At 38.9% G+C, this 13,001-nt stretch overlaps 1 non-coding gene across 1 annotated transcript; it reads left to right on the forward strand.

Moving 5' to 3' along the window:
* Positions 1-3,570: 3,570 nt before the first annotated feature.
* LOC112787228 (small nucleolar RNA R71) lies at positions 3,571-3,678 on the forward strand. Its single transcript, XR_003194651.1, has one exon. It is a non-coding gene; the product is annotated as a small nucleolar RNA R71 (small nucleolar RNA).
* Positions 3,679-13,001: the final 9,323 nt, after the last annotated feature.

Here is a 13,001-nt window from a genome sequence, read left to right on the forward strand (position 1 = left end):
TAAGGGTTACTGGCTTTTTGCTCTTGCCTCTTGGTTTTAAGAGCTTTTGGCTTTTTCTGCTTGCTTTTTCTCTTTCTTTCTATTTTTTTTCGCCATTTTTTTTCTGCAAGCTTTGTTTTTTTTTTTTTTTTTTGCTGCTTTTTCTTGCTTCAAGAATCATTTTTATGGTTTTTCAGATTATCAAATAACATGTCTCCTTGTCATCATTCTTTCAAGAGCCAACATATTTAACATTCTTTAACAACAACTTCAAAAGATATATGCACTGTTCAAGCATTCATTCAGAAAACAAGAAGCATTGTCACCACATCAATATAATTAAACTAAGTTCAAGGATAAATTCAAAACTCATGTACTTCTTGTTCTTTTGAATTAAAACATTTTTCATTTAAGAGAGGTGATGGATTCATAGGACATTCATAACTTTAAGACATAGTTACTAACTACTAATGATCATGTAATAAGACACAAACATGGATAAGCACTTAACATTAAGAAAACGAAAAACAGAAAATAAGAACAAGGAATGAGTCCACCTTAGTGATGGTGGCGTTTCCTTCTTGAGAAACCAATGATGTCCTTGAGCTCTTCTATGTCTCTTCCTTGTCTTTGTTGCTCCTCCCTCATTGCTTTTTGATCTTCTCTTATTTCATGAAGGATGATGGAGTGCTCTTGATGTTCCACCCTTAATTGTCCCATGTTGGAACTTAATTCTCCTAGGGGGTGTTGATTTGCTCCCAATAGTTTTGTGGAGGAAGGTGCATCCCTTGAGGTATCTCAGGGATTTCTTGATGGTGAGCTTCCTCATGTGTTTCTTGAGCTCCATGAGTGGGCTCTCTTGTTTGCTCCATCCTTTTCTTAATGATGGGCTTGTGAGATGAATCTTTCTATCTCCTATGGCTCAGAGGTGGAAGCAATTATCTTTCCTTTCCTCTTTCTTGTGGTTTCTCTGGCCTTAGGTGCCATTAATGGTTATGGAAAAACAAAAAAGCTATGCTTTTACCACACCAAACTTAGAATGTTGCTCACCCTCGAGCAAAAGAAGAAAGAATAGAAGAAGAAGAAGAAGAAGAAGAAGAAGAAGAAGAAGAAGAAGAAGAAGAAGAAGAAGAAGAAGAAGAAGATATGGAGGAGATGGAGGGATATGTGTATTCGGCCATATGGGTGGGATTGGGTGGGGAAGAGATGTTGAATTTTGAAGGTAGGTGGGTGTATGGATGTGAGTGGTAAAGTGGTGATAGGGAAGAGAGATTAAGGTGATTGGTGAAGAGTTTTGGGGAAGAGTGTTTATGGGATTGTGTGAAAGAGGGGTGAGAAGAAGTGAGTGGAGGTAGGTGGGGATCCTGTGGGGTCCACAGATCCTGAGGTGATCCTGTAGGGTCCACAGATCCTGAGGTGTTCAAGGATTTACAACCTTGCACCAAATTAGGCATGCAAAATACCCTTGCACACAACTCTGGGCGTTCAGCGCCAGATTGGTGCTTGTTCTGGGCGTTGAACGCCCATTTGTTGCCCATTTCTGGCGTTGAACGCTAGAACCATGCTTGTTCTGGGCGTTCGGCACCAGCTCTTCTCCAGGGTACAATTCTGGCATTCAAACGCCCAGATGCTGCCCATTTTGGGCGTTCAGCGCCAGAACCATGCTCTTTTCTGGCGTTGAACGCCAGCCAGATGCTTCTTCTCTAGGGTGTAATTTTTCTTCTGCTGTTTTTGATTCCGTTTTTAATTTTTATATTTATTTTATGACTCCACATGATCATGAACCTGATAAAACATGAAAGAACAAGAAAAATAAAATTAGATAAATAAAAATTGGGTTGCCTCCCAACAAGCGCTTCTTTAATGTCAATAGCTTGACAGTGGGCTCTCATGGAGCCTCACAGATGTTCAGAGCATTGTTGAGACTTCCCAACACCAAACTTAGAGTTTGGATATGGGAGTTCAACACCAAAAATTAGAGTTTGGTTGTGGCCTCCCAACACCAAACTTAGAGTTTGACTGTGGGGGCTCTGGTTGACTCTGTTTTGAGAGAAGCTTTTTATGCTTCCTCTCCATGTTTACAGAAGGATGACCTCGAGTTTTAAACACAAGGGAGTCCTCATTCAATTGAAGGACTAGTTCACCTCTGTCAACATCAATCACAGCTCTTGCTGTGGCTAGGAAGGGTCTTCCAAGGATGATGGATTCATCCTCATCCTTCCCAGTATCTAGGACTATGAAATCAGCAGGGATGTAAAGGCCTTCAACCTTTACTAACACATCCTCTACTTGTCCATAAGCCTGTTTTCTTGAATTGTCTGCCATCTCTAATGAGATTTTAGTAGCTTGCACCCCAAAGATTCCCAGTTTCTCTATTACAGAGAGGGGCATGAGGTTTATCCCTGAACCAAGGTCACACAAATCCTTTTCAAAGATCATGGTGCCTATGGTACAAGGTATTACGAACTTTCCAGGATCCTGTTTCTTCTGAGGTAATGTCAGTTGATCCAGATAACTTAGTTCTTTGGTGAACAAGGGAGGTTCATCTTCCCAAGTCTCAATACCAAATAATTTGGCATTCAGCTTCATGATTGCACCAAGGTACTTAGTGACTTGCTCCTCAGTAACATCCTCATTCTCTTCAGAAGAGGAATACTCATCAGAGCTCATGAATGGCATAAGGAGGTTTAATGGAATCTCTATGGTCTCTAGATAAGCCTCAGATTCCTTTGGTTCCTCAGAGGGAAACTCCTTATTGATCACTGGACGTCCCAGGAGGTCTTCCTCCTTGGGATTCACGTCCTCCTCCTCTTTTGTGGTTTCGGCCATGATGGTCATTTCAATGGCCTTGCACTCTCCTTTTGGATTTTCTTCTGTATTGCTTGGGAGAGTACTAGGAGGGATTTCAGTGAATCTTTTACTCAGCTGGCCCACTTGTGCCTCCAAATTTATAATGGAGGACCTTGTTTCATTCATGAAACTTACAGTGGCCTTAGATAGATCAGAGACTAAGTTTGCTAAATTAGATGTATTTTGTTCAGAGTTCTCTATCTGTTGCTGAGTGGATGATGGAAAAGGTTTACTATTGTTAAACCTATTTCTTCCACCATTATTAAAGCCTTGTTGAGGCCTTTGTTGATCCTTCCATGAGAGATTTGGGTGATTTCTCCATGAGGGGTTATAGGTGTTTCCATAAGGTTCACCCATGTAATTCACCTCTGCTATTGCAGGGTTTTCAGGATCATAAGCTTCTTCTTCAGAAGATGCCTCTTGAGTACTGTTGGATGCAGCTTGCATTCCATTCAGACTCTGAGAAATCATATTGACTTGCTGAGTCAATATTTTATTCTGAGCCAATATGGCATTCAGAGTATCAATTTCAAGAACTCCCTTCTTCTGAGGCGTCCCATTACTCACAGGATTCCTCCCAGAAGTGTACATGAACTGGTTATTAGCAACCATGTCAATGAGTTCTTGAGCTTCTGCAGGTGTTTTCTTTAGGTGAATAGATCCACCTGCAGAAGTATCCAATGACATCTTAGCTAATTCAGACAGACCATCATAGAATATATCCAGGATGGTCCATTCTGAAAGCATGTCAGAAGGACACTTTTTGGTTAGTTGCTTGTATCTCTCCCAAGCTTCATAGAGGGATTCACCTTCTTTCTGTCTGAAGGTTTGAACATCCACTCTAAGCTTGCTCAGCTTTTGAGGAGGAAAGAACTTGGCTAAGAAAGCAGTGACCAGCTTATCCCAAGAGTTCAGGCTATCTTTGGGTTGAGAGTCCAACCATATTCTAGCTCTGTCTCTCACAGCAAAAGGGAAAAGCATGAGCCTGTAGACTTCAGGATCTACTCCATTAGTCTTAACAGTATCACAGATCTGCAAGAATTCAGTTAAGAACTGAAAAGGATCTTCAGATGGAAGTCCATGAAACTTGCAGTTCTACTGCATCAGAGAAACTAATTGAGGTTTCAGCTCAAAATTGTTTGCTCCAATGGTAGGGATGGAGATGCTTCTTCCATGTAAATTGGAATTAGGTGCAGTAAAGTCACCAAGCATCCTCCTTGCATTATTATTATTTTCGGCTGCCATCTCCTCTTCCTGTTCGAAAATTTCTGACAGGTGCTTACTGGATAGTTGTAATTTAGCTTCTCTTAGTTTCCTCTTCAGAGTCCTTTCAGGTTCAGGGTCTGCTTCAACAAGAATATTCTTGTCCTTGCTCCTGCTCATATGAAGAAGAGGGACAGAAAAATAATAATAATAGGGATCCTTTTTGCCCAAGTATAGAGGTTTCCCTGTGTGAGTAGAAGAAGAGAAGAAGAAAAAATCTAAACTCAGAGAAAGAGAGGGTTCATATTTTTGGTGAGATGAAGTGTTGGTAGATGAATAAATAAACAGAAAGAGATGAGAGAGAAGGATTTTCGAAAATTATTTTTGAAAAAGAGTTAGTGATTTTCGAAAATAGTTTTTGAAAAAGGTTAGTAATTTTTGAAAATTAAAATTAAAAATTAAAATAATTAGTTAATTAAAAGGAAATTTTGAAAAAGAGGGAAGATATTTTCGAAAATTAGAGAGAGAGAGAGAGTTAGTTAGGTAGTTTTGAAAAAGATAAGAAACAAACAAAAAGTTAGTTAGTTAGTTGAAACAAATTTGAAAATCAATTTTGAAAAGATAAGAAGATAAGAAGTTAGAAAGGATATTTTAAAATCAAATTTTGAAAAAGATAAGATAAAGAGATATTTTTGAAAAGATATGATTGAAATTAGTTTTGAAAAAGATTTGATTTTTAAAATCATAATTAATGACTTGATTCACAAGAAATCACAAGATATGATTCTAGAACTCAAAGTTTGAATCTTTCTTAACAAGCAAGTAACAAACTTGAAATTTTTGAATCAAAACATTAATAGATGATGATATTTTCGAAAATTATGTGATAAAATTAAGAAAAAGATTTTTAAAAAATATTTTAAAAATTTTCGAAAATAAATAAGAAGAGTGAAAAAGATATGATTTTTGAAAAAGATTTTGAAAAAGATAAGATTTTCAAATTGAAAATTTGATTTGACTCATGAAAACAACTAGATTTTTTTTAAAAATCTTTGAAAAAGTCAAATCTAATTTTCGAAATTTTAAGAGAAGAAAAAGGAGAAGATATTTTTTTTATTTTTGAATTTTTATGATGAGAGAGAAAAACATGAAAATGATGCAATGCATGAAGATTTTGGATCAAAACAATGAATGCATGCAAGAATGCTATGAATGTCAAGATGAACACCAAGAACATTATGAAGATCATGATGAACATCAAGAACATATTTTTGAAAATTTTTATATGCAAAGAAAACATGCATGACACCAAACTTAGAAATCTTTAATGCTTAGGCACTAAGAATTCAAGAATGCATATGAAAAACACCATACAACACAAAACACGAAAACAACAAGATCAAACAAGAAGACTTACCAAGAACAACTTGAAGATCATGAAGAACACTATGAATGCATGAATTTTTCAAAAATTTTATGCAAACTTTAAAACATGCAATTGACACCAAACTTAAAAATTTACTCAAGACTCAAACAAGAAACATGAAATATTTTTTTTTATTTTTATGATTTTATGAAATTTTTTTCGATTTTTCGAAAATTATTTGAAAAAAAAAAGAAAAATAAGAATTCCAAAATTTTTAATATGAATTCCAGGAATCTTGCAATCTTAGTCTAAAGCTCCAATCTGAGGGTTAGACATGGCTTAATATCCAGTCAAGCTTTAGAAGATATTTATACTTTCCATGTATAGAGCAACTAAGTGTGTGAGAATCAACAAGCTCTTGTGATGATAAGTTGAAACCCCAGTCCATAAGATTAGACATGGCTTACAGCCAGCCAGGATTCAACAAATCATCATGAAACACTAGAATTCATTCTTAAAAATTCTGAAGAAAAATATAATTTTGAAAAGATTTATATTTTTTTTTTTCGAAAACAAGTGAGAAATTTTTGAAAGGTTTTTGAAAAATTTTTGAAAATAAAACAAAAAGAAAATTACCTAATCTGAGCAACAAGATGAACCGTCAGTTGTCCAAACTCGAACAATCCCTGGCAACGGCACCAAAAACTTGGTGCACGAAATTGTGATCTCAGGCAACGACGCCAAAAACTATGTACGCATGTCTTAATAAATTGTTTTTCATTCACAACTTCGATACAACTAACCAGCAAGTGCACTGGGTCGTCCAAGTAATAAACCTTACGTGAGTAAGGGTCGATCCCACGGAGATTGTTGGTATGAAGCAAGCTATGGTCACCTTGTAAATCTCAGTCAGGCGGATAGTGATTGATTATGGAGTTTTCGAAAATAATACTAATTAAACAGAAAATAAAGATAGAAATACTTAAGTATATCACTGGTGAGAATTTCAGATAAGCGCATAGAGATGCTTTCGTTCCTCTGAACCTCCGCTTTCCTGCTGTCTTCATCCAATCAATCCTACTCCTTTCCATGGCTGGCTTTATGTAAGGACATCACCATTGTCAATGGCTACTTTCGATCCTCTCTGGAAAATGATCCGATGCACTGTCACTGCATGGCTAATCATCTGGAGGCATCACCATTGTCAATGGCTGCGTCCCATCCTCTTGTGAAAATGGTCCAAATGCTCTGTCACAGCTCGGCTAATCATCTGAGGTTCTCGATCATGCTGGAATAGGATTCACCCTCCTTTTGCGTCTGTCACTACGCCCAGCAATCGCGAGTTTGAAGTTCGTCACAGTCATTCAATCCCAGAGTCCTACTCGGAATACCACAGACAAGGTTTAGACTTTCTGGACTCTCATGAATGCCGCCATCAATCTAGCTTATACCACGAAGATTCTGATTAAGAGATCCAAGAGATACTCATTCAATCTAAGGTAGAACGGAAGTGGTTGTCAGGCACGCGTTCATAGGGAATGATGATGATTGTCACGTTCATCACATTCATGTTGAAGTGTGAATGAATATCTTAGAAGAGGAATAAGTTGAGTTGAATAGAAAAATAGTAGTACTTTACATTAATTCATGAGGAACAGCAGAGCTCCACACCTTAATCTACGGAGTGTAGAAACTCTACCGTTAAAAATACATAAGTGAGAGGTACAGGCATGGCCGAATGGCCAGCTCCCAAAACGAGATCACAGGATCAAAAATACAATTCAGGATGTCAAATACAATAGTAAAAAGTTCTATTTATAATAAATTAGCTACTAGAGTTTACAGAAGTAAGTAATTGATGCATAAATCCACTTCCGGGGCCCACTTGGTGTGTGCTTGGGCTGAGCTGGAATGTTACACGTGTAGAGGCTCTTTCTGGAGTTGAACGCCAGGTTGTAACGTGTTTCTGGCGTTCAACTCTGGTTTGTGACGTGTTTCTGGCGTTTAACTCCAGACAGCAGCGTAGAACTGGAGTTCAACGCCCTTTTACGTCATCTAAACTCGGCTAAAGTATGAACTATTATATATTGCTGGAAATCCCTGGATGTCTACTTTCCAACGCAATTGGAAGCGCGCCATTTTGAGTTTTGTAGCTCCAGAAAATCCATTTTGAGTGCAGGGAGGTCAGAATCCAACAGCATCAGCAGTCCTTCTTCAACCTCTGAATCTGATTTTTGCTCAAGTCCCTCAATTTCAGCCAGAAAATACTTGAAATCACAGAAAAACACACAAACTCATAGTAAAGTCCAGAAATGTGAATTTAACATAAAAACTAATGAAAACATCCCTAAAAGTAACTAGATTCTACTAAAAACATACTAAAAACAATGCCAAAAAGTGTATAAATTATCCGCTCATCAGAAGTCTCCCTTCCTAAGTCACCATCACTCCTTACAACATTCAAGTGGGTAAAATTCTTATCCCTAAGCTTTACATTATCACTTGAATATTGTTTGATTGAAAATGATGGTCAACTTAGAGCTCTTTGTGGAGTTAAGAGTAAGAGAGAGTTGTGTAGTGGTTGAAAGCATCAATCTAAGTTCATGATGGTTGCGTACTCAAAAGGGAATAGTAATGGTTGGTGTGGAACCAAATTGTGCGGGTATAGGAAGGAAAATTGGTTCCCTAAAGAAAATTCTATGTGCTTACCACCCAAGTGGAATCATGAGAAGATGGGTGTGAAGATAAGATATGGGATCCGGATAACGACATGAAGACCAATTTTGGGAGCACATTTCTTGGGAAGAACCTCACCCAAGCTTGGTGAAAATGGTTGGAAATTCTGACAACCATTTGAGAAGCAGGCATTCTTGGAGGTTCAAGGATGAATACAAGTATAAGCCACCATGATAAGGAGCTTCCCAAATGTCCAACTTAAGGACTTAAACTAAAAGTGCTTGGTGGGAGACACCCCACTATGGTAAACTCTTTTCATTCTTTTGTAGATATAATGAATGAATGAATTGAGCTCCATTGTAGGTAGCTTCTTTACTCCTTTGCATATTTTGTTTCGCTTGCTAGGTTGTTTATACATTTTATGCCCTGAATAAGGATGATTCTTTGAATTTGAGTTTTTGCTTGGATTGCAAGTTTCCTCAAATTGTTTGAAAAATCTTCAAAAAATTCAAGAATATGGGTAATTTTGCATTTTGGCTGGTTTTTGAGTCATAGGGAAGGTTAGGAGAATTTTGAGCTATTTTTAGTGTTTCCAAAAAAAAAAAAACCAGAGAGAAGCGATGCATGCACGCGTACATCACGCGTACGCGTCGATGTGTGAATGTAGCCCCATACTAATGACCCGAGAGTTAGGCCAACTCTGGGCCAACCTTGTGCCTCTGGCCCAACTCTTAACCCACGCGAACGCGCACATCACGCGTACGCATCCATATGCACATCCCCACCCACGCTTAGGCGCACCTGGCGCTGCCGCGTCCCTCAATTCCTTCACCCACCCGCGCGCACGCGTACAGGACGCGTACGCGTGGATTCAAAAAACCCATAACCCCAAAGGACGTGAGCCTTAATGCAGTTGCGTCCCTCACCCACCCTTCCCCAATGTTTCATTTCTGCTTCTTCTCTCTCCAACCTCCATAACCGTCCGGCGACTCATCCCGCCGCCGAACCACTGCAACCACTCCTTTCCCTTTCTATCTTCTCTTTCCTCTTCTCTTTTCACCTCTGCTTCTCCCCCCCTCCTCTCACCACTTCTCTCTCTCTCTCTTTACTCTGCCGCGCTGCCACTTGCACCGCCGCGAGTCAGGTCACCACCGTCCTTGGTGATTATGCATTCCCTCTGTTCGTTCTTTCCCTGCTTCCAATTCCAATTCTGCTTCTGCTGCCCTGCCAAGTTTTCCCCTGTCTTCCACTGCTCTGTTTCCTTACTCTTTAATCAATTTTGTTTGTTAATATTGCATTAGATCAGTTGTTTAATTTCTGCTTGTTAGGTTAGATAGAAATATATGCTGTTAGATAGATAGGTTATGGTTACATGATTTTAGGCCTGATAAGTGCTCTATTCCTGTTTACTTTCTGAATGTAAATTGCTTGGTTGCTAAGTGATGGTGTTATATGCTCTTACATACTGCTATGCTGATTATTTTGAATGCTGCCTTGCTGATTAAGCTGCATTGTTTTGTCTGAGGTTGCCTAAATCACAGGAAAACTTTGCTTGATATACATGCTGATATATGAATTCACATGAGTTTTCTGGCTGCTATTTGCTATCCGGGAACATCCGTTTTACTGCCAGAATACTGCCCAAATTTCTAGAAATTGTTTTGTTTTTGAACTTGTTACTTAGAATTGCACTTGACACTTCTAAATTGAGATTTACTTGACTTCCACCAAGTTCAATTTTTAGGTTACTTTGGTTGGCATTTCCGTGTTTGTTTTTATTTCCCGTCATATGCATTGGAATGGTTTGTTCAAGGATTTTTTTTGTCGAATTTCTATGACAAATACTATCTTGCCTAACTCATCTATGTGAACCTTCATGTGCTTTCACTACCAAGTTAAATCAAATGCTTTTTGACTCATACTAAGTTTACCATTTGACTTTAACTTGCATTTTCCTGAATATGGTTCATTCACTTGCAATATTTGGTGCATTCCAGTAGTGTAACCCTTTTTAATTCAAAATGGTTTTCAACTTGGTTTGGGTTACACTAGTGCATATTTCACTCTTTCAACACCAATTATTGCAAACTTAGTTATCATGACATTGTTAATGACTTGTTTTCCATTATATGCTTTGATGCAATTTCATATTTCATCATCAATGACTGCATCTTCCTCATGAATGTGAGTATATTTGTCTTTCATACTTTGTGCATTTTTTTTATTGAACCAATAACCGTCATACCACTAATCTTTGAACCGGTTCTCTAACTTCTAACTCGATTAACCAACTAACTCTTCTTGATGCTTTCAAACTAACCCCTTAACCATTCTTCTGGGTATGACGCTTCTTGGGCTTAATAAACAAGCATTGTGTAAATGTGGCTTGAATTCTTAGTTTGTGGCTTTGTTTAATTTCTGAATTATGTTTCTTGCATTCCAAGAATTCTTATCTCTTAACTCACTTCATAATTACATATCAATCCTCATGTTTTTTTAATATGTCATTCCTTGCTTTCTATTCCTCTACTTGACATAAGTGTTTATATCCTGTCATATCTGTTTTACAGGATGGCCGACAGAGGAAAAGCCAAGGTCACTTCAAGAAAGAGGAAGAAACCTCAAGCCTTCACTCTTTTTCCTTACCACGACTATGCCAAGAACCCTTTTAATGAGGAGGACAAGGCTAACAAGCAGCTACCGCCTACAGATGCATATAGGTTTCCTAACCTATACTGCGAGCTCCGCTTCCCGACATACCGAAAGAAGAATCTGAATATAGAAAAGAAACTGGCCATCTCAACTGACTTGAGGCGAGCCATTCAGACACGTATTCAGGGGATGGGCCTAGGTTTTATTGATAGGGATCTAGGCAAAGTGAACTCATCATGGGTCAAGAAATTTTACTGTAACTTCTTTAGACACACCCTTGATTCAGTCTACCTGCGAGGCGGTCAGATATTGGTTACGGAGGCTGCCATTGAGGATAGGCTCCACTGTCTGCCGAGGACCGGTGGCACAGATGCCATTGAGCAGGCAGAGGTAGCGATGCATTGTATGACCTTTGATTATGATGCTCTGAGGGATGTTATTGCCACCCCGGATACCCCTTGGGTGATGGATGCTGACAACAGGAAGCCCAAGGGGATGTTGTTTACTTATCTTTCAAGGGAGGCCAGGACGTGGCAGCAGATCTTTGCCCACTACGTCATGCCTACCACCTACTTTACCGAGATTCCAGTGGACATGCTCGTCCTGATCGGATGTGTTATGGAGGGGAAGGAGGTATACTTCCACCGATTGATCAGGAGATACATGTGGCGAGCACATGTCTGTGGCATACTTCTATTTTCCACTTTGGTCACCGAGATGATTCAACTGGCCGGTGCCCCATGGGAGGCAGATGATGAGACACCACCCCCGACCACGGAAAGGAGGAAGTGATTCCGTGGGGGACATGGGTGCATAAGAAACCCCATCCCGGCGCCGCTCTAGAGCCAGAGCCAGAGCAGCAGCGACACCTGGCCCTTCTTCTTCCACAGCCGTAGTAGGTCCATCAGCACCAGCAGCACCGGCACCACCACTAGCACCCCAGCCGACTTATCTGTTAGTACTACGTCTAATCCGCTTCATGGAGTGTAGTGAGCACCGTATCATGCGACGCCTGGACAAAGTGGATCAGATGTTTGCGGCACTGGGCGTTGAGTTACCCCCTCTTTTCAAATCTTCTGTATCCGAGGAGGACGAGCACGAGGAGGAGCCAGCTCAGCCAGAGGCACCTTTACAGACATAGGCCATCCCAGAGGCTCAGCAGCCCCCTGAAGAGCCACAGCCTCAGCCCCAGCAGACAGATGCGACTGTTGACCCTCACCAGGAGCCCGAGCAGTAGCATCAAGGACGATGCTTTACTCTAAGTGTGGGGAGGTCACCGTCGTCACCGTCGGTGGATAGCGATTTTGGGTGAACATCTCCGGACATTTATCTCCTAGTTTATGTTATTTTACTTTATTTTTCATTTTTTTGGATTATTGTATATACTAGTATTACGGATACTTATATTCTAGTTGTTTCATTTTGCACCTTAGATTAGATACATTTCATATTTTTAGTAGATCTTATTTACATAATTGTTTTTGCTTGTTTTAGCTTTTTGGTTGTGATTAGAAAAATATTTTGGATTGTTGCAACCTAGTTGACCCTTTTTGTATATGAAATTTGTTTTGATTGAAAAAAAAAGGGGGTAAACTAAGGATTTTTTTAAAAAAAAATTTCTCAATCATAACGTTGCATCAATAAGCTTAGTCAAAATGATGAAATTTTTCAAGAAATTTATCTATAGGGTACCACCCCCAATTGATTGAAATTTTTTTAAGAACTTGCTTGAATTATACACTTCGTGGATCATGTTTTGAGTTAAGAACACAAGCTTATGAGATTTGAGCCTAATAATGTGGTTACATCTTATAACCACTTATTTTCCTTCTTGTGTGTAATTGTTCTCTTTCTATGATTGTGATCCTTGATTTGTTTAATTATATATGTCCATCATCCCTTGCATACATGCACTTATATGATTGAGGCCATTGTTTCATTAGCTCACTTACCTAAATAGCCTACCTTTTACTCTCCATTGTTAGCCAATTTTGAGCCTATACTTAACCCAATTGTTCTTTATTTTAGCACGTTACAAGCCTAAAGTAAAAAATAATAAAAGTCCCTTGTTTGGATCTTTGATTAGCTTAGGCTAGTGAGAGTGTTTATTATTCAAGATTAGGGAGAATTGGGAACATTGGTTGGGATAAAAGGGTGTTTTATATTTCTATATTTGGAAATTGGGTGCATGCTCATGTATAGATTAAATGTATTAACCTTAGGCATTGATGTTCTTGTGTATAGTTTAAAAAAAATGAAATGAAAAGAAAGAAAA

Source organism: Arachis hypogaea, chromosome 20, assembly GCF_003086295.3.
Source record: "Arachis hypogaea cultivar Tifrunner chromosome 20, arahy.Tifrunner.gnm2.J5K5, whole genome shotgun sequence".
Lineage (NCBI taxonomy): Eukaryota > Viridiplantae > Streptophyta > Magnoliopsida > Fabales > Fabaceae > Arachis > Arachis hypogaea.